At 40.8% G+C, this 6000-nt stretch overlaps 1 long non-coding RNA gene across 1 annotated transcript; it reads right to left on the bottom strand.

Annotated features, from left to right (window-relative positions):
- Positions 1-2969: 2969 nt before the first annotated feature.
- Positions 2970-5854, bottom strand: LOC309570023. Its single transcript, XR_014226230.1, has 3 exons — positions 5801-5854; positions 3786-3866; positions 2970-3193 (listed from the first exon to the last, which is right to left on the bottom strand). It is a non-coding gene; the product is annotated as an uncharacterized lncRNA (long non-coding RNA).
- Between the last annotated feature and the right edge of the window lie 146 nt (positions 5855-6000).

Below are 6000 nucleotides of genomic sequence, written 5' to 3'. Positions count from 1 at the left end.
TGGAGCTGATTTATACTGAGTGCAAAGCACATGTCCACACCATGGTAAAAGGGACAGGGTGGGGGGGCTACAAGATGCTTGTGTTAGCAGAGATGGGGCTGGAAATGGAAAATACGTTGCTGGATTATACTAATGGTGTTATAGGGGATCTCACAGGCCCTGCTAAGCTGCTGAAGGGATGTCACTATGACGGTTCTTGGTATGACTCTCTGCAAAGCCAGAATGTGGGGAGGCCCACTTTGAGCTTGTGCTGCCTCAGATGTTTTGAGCTGCAACATGGCTATTGCTCCAGTTTTCCAAAATGCTTCTGAATGATAATGTCCCTCTCTTATGTGGCTTAGACATTTGTGCTGGTTTAAATGCTGTCAGAAGAAACTGTTTTGTATTTTATAGTCTGGGCCAAGTGATCTTTCCATTTGGGGAATTCAACCTTTTAACATGTTTTAACTTGGGGACCAAAATTAGTCAGAAAATTCTTCTTAGCTTTGTAATTTGCTAAATAGTCCTTGTCATTGGGATTTTTTAATACTGTTCACTTTTGAATGTTATCTTGCTGGCAGAGGCTACTCTATTCCAGGAATTAATTACTCTCAAAGGAGAGTGACTGTTAATGTTTCCATCATTACCTTCGTATGGTGGAGGTTAAAAGCTATGTTTTCACCATAAAAAGGGAATTTTTTTTCTCACACAAGAATATGGATCTTGAGATAACAAGGTGACTGTAAAACCAAAGCAAACCAGAAAACCATTCCTTCCTTCTTCCAGAAAAAATGCCCTTCTACTCTCCCCTTCCTCCCCAGCAGTGTGTTGACTGTTTATACATCTGACTGTAATGATGCATACTAAGATAAAAATAAGCCATGCTTCTTCTGTTACTTATCTCAGTGTAAAATCCTACTTTGACATACAAAGCATACATTTTACTGTTACTATTCTCTTCACTTAAGGAGAGCCTCTGGTTGTGGAGTATGTGGGAGGGTGTTTTAGTAACCCTGTATAAAGGGACACAGTCAATACAATTTTTTTGAGCAGCTGTAGGGCTGCCAACTATTTTGTAGGCCAGTCTGATTGTGCACTAGAGTTTCCATCCCTGGATATCCCCGGCAGGCTGAATTCAACTGCAGTGATGTCAAAGCCCAGAATGACTCAATAAGGCAGAAGCAGAAACACAGAAGCAAACTGCTTTAAAAAATACTGCATGAAAATAGATAGCACCAGATGTCAATAGGAAGATGTGAGGATACCCCAGTGAATAACTAGCAGTTACATGTGGAGCCTACCTGAGTGATATGCTCAGAGTATGTGCAAATTGAGACTGGTGAGACTCCATTTACCTTTGGAGTTAATGGGCTGCTTGAAACAGGTGTGTGTGTGTGTGTATGAGATTGGCTTTGCATGCAGAAGCAAATCTGAGCGAGAGGAAGGAAGTTTAGATGAGAAATTAGGTTCTCAGTCAAGCTTTATTGCTCACGTGTAACCATTGTGCCTCAGTTTCTCACCTGTAACATGGAACTGAGGGTGCCCCCTGCTCTGTCCCTCAAGGTGTATTGTGAGGGTGAGAACAGCTTTTATTCTGACGGGCCTTGGAGTAAGATTAAACTTTTTTATATTGTTGTGATTATTTTAGGCAGCACATTGTACGCAGTCTTCACTTGTCCTCATGCAGTGTTGTTATTACATTTGCCTCTGAAGTTTCATTTAAAATGTCATCATAATTCAAAATGAAACTGTCAAATTTTTTCCCCATTTCACCTAGTTTTGATGTGAAACTGTACATTTCTTACAGTTCTTTAGATCATAAAGCTTTGCTTGAGGCTGGGCCCCAGTTGACTGAATAGTTATGCAAACATTAGCAAATTTTCCCTTGAGCTAAGTTTCATGTTTGCAATGAAATCTGAACTCAGGCAAATTTTGTGTGGTTTTCATTGCAAACATGTAGGCAGTGCATGAAAGCTGTGCATTTTCCTGTCTGCTCTCTGGAATGATCTAATTTTTCATTTTTCTCAGGTCTCCTACTTTAATGACATAGCAGAGTTGTCATTAATTTGCAGTTTAATATCTTCATGTTAGCCATTAGGTAGAGTGTTTGCTGTAATTTTGCAAGGCATTTTTAGTAATTTAGGCAATTAGAGTTTGACTGATGGTTGGCATATTAAGATTTTAGCCCATGCATTAAAAAAAAAGTCTCCTTTTTCTTCTTGTCATAGTCTAAAACCCCAAATGTACTTTTGTTTGTTTGTTTACAAGCATGTGTCATTTGAAACAGAAGGACGGCAGATTGGTGTGAATGTCTAGTCCCCTTCTGCCAGATTTTATATTTGGGCTGGAGTGGCGGATGGCTGTTGTTTTTGTAGGCTGGCAAGAAGTGTAATTACACAGAGCCCTTCCACCCCCTTACGGCACACTTGGAGTGTTTAGTGCCGTGCTTTGCAGTCTGCGGAAATCTGCCCTCTGAGCGGGAGCCCTGCCAGCTCTGAGCAGTGCTAATCGAACTTCTGCCATCAGCAGTAATTATCAAGAGTTGCACATAAAATTCCCCATTTGTGCCATGTACATAACATGCAAGCTCTAGGTTGTTCTTCATGCTTTTTGTTTGTTTTTAATAGATTTTGGTTTTCTGCTCCAGTTCATTTTTCAGCCAGTTAAGAATAATTAATTGCTTATGCATATTAACAGCCTACGGGAAATCTTGCACCTTTCCCTCTATTCCCTCCTTTCCTCCCTCCCTCCCTCCCTCCTTTCATAAGCCCAAAAAGGAATACTTCTAAGCCAGTGCATGAGTCAGTAATCTTGATTTATTGAGCTGAGATACCTTTGCCTGTATGCGATTAGAGACAAAATAGAAATTCTTGTTGGTGCTAGTTTGCAACCCCAGATGTCATAGCTTTGAACAGAAAAGAGAGAAGAAAAGTTTGCAGCAGTCTGAAGCTGCAGAAGCCATGACTGTTGTTGCCTTATGCTTTCCCCTCTTAACAGGGTTTGAGGAAAGCAGTGTGTGCCCTCAGTGATTTCCACACGTAGTGAGATCTGTTAGCTTAAATCTCCAGTAGAAGTGGTGCATTTGCAGCCAAACACTGGCACTTGCAATGAACTGGGAGAGGTGCAGACAGTTTTCTTTTGCAGATCTTGCTGTGGTAAGGGAGTAACCTTGTGCAGGAGGATATGCTGGGAGGCTGAGGTTCCTTTCTGAACCCTGTAAAAAAGAGTTAACTGAAATTACTGGTGTAGTACCAGCCATCTAACAGGATAGTTAATAGGGCATTACTCTGAATTATTTTATCCCTAGCTAAGGACATATCACAGAAGCACAGGAGCTGCGGTTTTCCAAATCCGGCAATTTGTGTCCTGGTACCCAACTGGCAACGAACATCTAGTGCTTTCCAGCAAGAAAGGCTCTATATGAACAACTGGTCATTGCTTAACGTGGTATAGAGGATATAAATTAGACTGACTACTGAAGGGAATCTCTTTGTGTCCTGAAGCATAGTATTTAGAGACTTTTTGAAGGCACAAAATTGTCCTATTCTTTTTATTTAAAATGTACATAATGTTACTAGCTCTTAAAGGCATTAAAGAGTTCTCATTCATTCAAGCATGTGCACAGTAACACTCAGTGGAGATTTTGTTGGTTATCCTTATGCTCCCAGAGGCAGAAATGGGGCTGTTTGGGCTGGGTGCAAAACAAAGCTCACATGGCAGAGTCCTTTACAAATGTAGGGACATTATTATTGTTTTCCAGTGCATAAAAAACAAATCTTCTTGTTTTTCTAGTATTATTTTGTTACCTCATCCCTCTTCCTCACTTGTCTTTTACAGCTGAAGGACCTTTGACGTGCATAGGGCCAGTCTTTGAGATAAATGTCCGCCTGAAGAAAGAGAAACAGAAGGTATCACAGTGATAAATCTACAAGTTTAAAGTTCCTTCTAAGCATGCAACAAACACATAAAAGCATTCAAATTCATAAATTATGCTTATTACAGCTTGATATGGATACATGATTTTGTACACTAGCTTCTGACCAAACATTTTATGATGAACGGTACATTAGTTCATCAAACAGCAACAGCCCCCTTCCCTCGTCTCCCTGTATGTTTATGCAAGGATTTGGGTGAATTAAGGGGAATGCAATGTTAAAAGAAGAGCTACATGTAAGAAAATTCTGTAAAATATTAATGGGAAAGCTTGTTTATTGGTAGTCATGGTGAAAAGCACAGCAGCCTGCAGTATGACAACTAAATACATCTAGAGCATGTAGGTACTTGGACTGTAGCTGTTTAATGAGAACCTGATTATGCCTTTGTATCCATTTGCCCTCCAGCTTGGCCATGCAGGCACAGGAGGAACTGTAACATGCAGTGGATGCCACTGCAAGCACATCCTCTGCTAAACTTTCCTTCAATATCAAACCTTGTTCTCTTTGTGAGGTTGCAGTTAGTGACAGCTGGTTATACTGGGAAAACAGGGCTCTGGCATTTTTCAGCTCTCTTTGGTCCTTTTGTTGCTCAGCTAATATTGGCGTCTTTTGACATGTGTGTGTTGGGTTGGTAAAGTTTTTTAGCAGGTCTTTCCCCATTCCCTTTCTTTGGCTCAGAACTCTGAACCCTGTTCCTGCTGCCTCACCTCCAAAATTCACACCTTCACCAATTTTATAGCAATGGAAAAATCAGGAGTGACGCAGAGCAAGTCTGGGTGATTGCTGAACCACCCCTGGATTGTCTGCATACCATGGCAGTGTTCACCACTGCAACAGCAAAAGAAGCAGCCTCTTATTGCTCTCACTTTAGGTGTGTTTTCACAAGGAAGCTAGAGATCTAATAGCATGAGAGGATTCCTCTGTTAGGGTACATAATGTTTTCCTACTTTTATTCATCCTAGTTTGCATTTTGCTGTGAGTTCTTAGAAAGGCTTGTAATTTTTAAATTTTTATGTACTCCCACAGCTGTGTACACAGAGTTTAGCTGAAGTTCGTGTATTTCCACTGAATGACACAAGCTGCAGGCAATTGCTATCTACAATTTTTCTCCTGCAGGTTTTTTCTCTAGCTGCTCAAGTACCAGGGGAACCTCTGCTCTGACTAGTTTGTTAATGCATAATAAGTGTTCAAAGATCTCTGGTGCAAACATGTTTGTTCAGAGTGTACAGATTTGTTTCTATTAGAATTACAGATGAAAGACGTTCCAACATTTGCAAGATTTTTAATGTTTCACATTAATATTATTAGCTCAACCTAATTCAGACTCATCAAATCGCTTGCTGTGAATCTCTTTTCCCCCCTTCCTACACCCATCTGTTGGTTCCTATGTTTTCTTATCTATATTTTTTTTTAATCTACATATATTTTTGCTACTTCTTTGTTGCTTAAACCAGAATTTTCCCTGATTTAACATAGCAAACAAAACCAAGGACAACATGGAAAACATCTGAAAAGATTAGTGCCAGCTGCAATCATGTCAGCAGTGCAGTTTATATTTAGAGGGGAAGCGTGCTGGAGAGGAGGTGAAGAGTTCAGAGTGGGATTCAACCTGACTGCTTGGATCTGAAAGAGGAAGGACTGGCTGCTGCTAGGATCAAGCTGGCCTTCCCAGCTCTTGTACCTGGTGCTGATTTCAGTCTATTATCAGGGCTTTTTCCACTGCAGCCTTGGAAAAGTGTTTGGAAGGAGAGGGGTACACCAACACCCACCCTTTGCTAAGAAGCCACAAGGGGCTTTCAGTGTTCTCTATTCTTGCGAGTTATCTGGCATTGACCTGACTCTTAATTCTGTATCCTACTCAGTGGACCACAAGTCTTGATACTTACTGTGAGTTTTTCTGTCTTGGTAATTGCATGTCCCCTTTCAATGCTTGTTTGTCACTTATCCCAAAATTCATGGCTCCATTCCTACAGTTCTCTTGTCATGGAGGGAACTATTTATGGATCCCCATGTTACAGATGAGGCGTTGGTGCTGACAGAGCAGTCACAAAATAAAATTCTGGAAGAGCAAGAATGGAACAAGCCT

The sequence above is a fragment of the Coloeus monedula genome, assembly GCF_965178545.1.
Source record: "Coloeus monedula genome assembly, chromosome: 2".
NCBI classification, from domain to species: domain Eukaryota; kingdom Metazoa; phylum Chordata; class Aves; order Passeriformes; family Corvidae; genus Coloeus; species Coloeus monedula.
The sequence above is the reverse complement of the archived record's forward strand: the minus strand, read 5'-3'. Positions and strand labels throughout refer to the sequence as shown.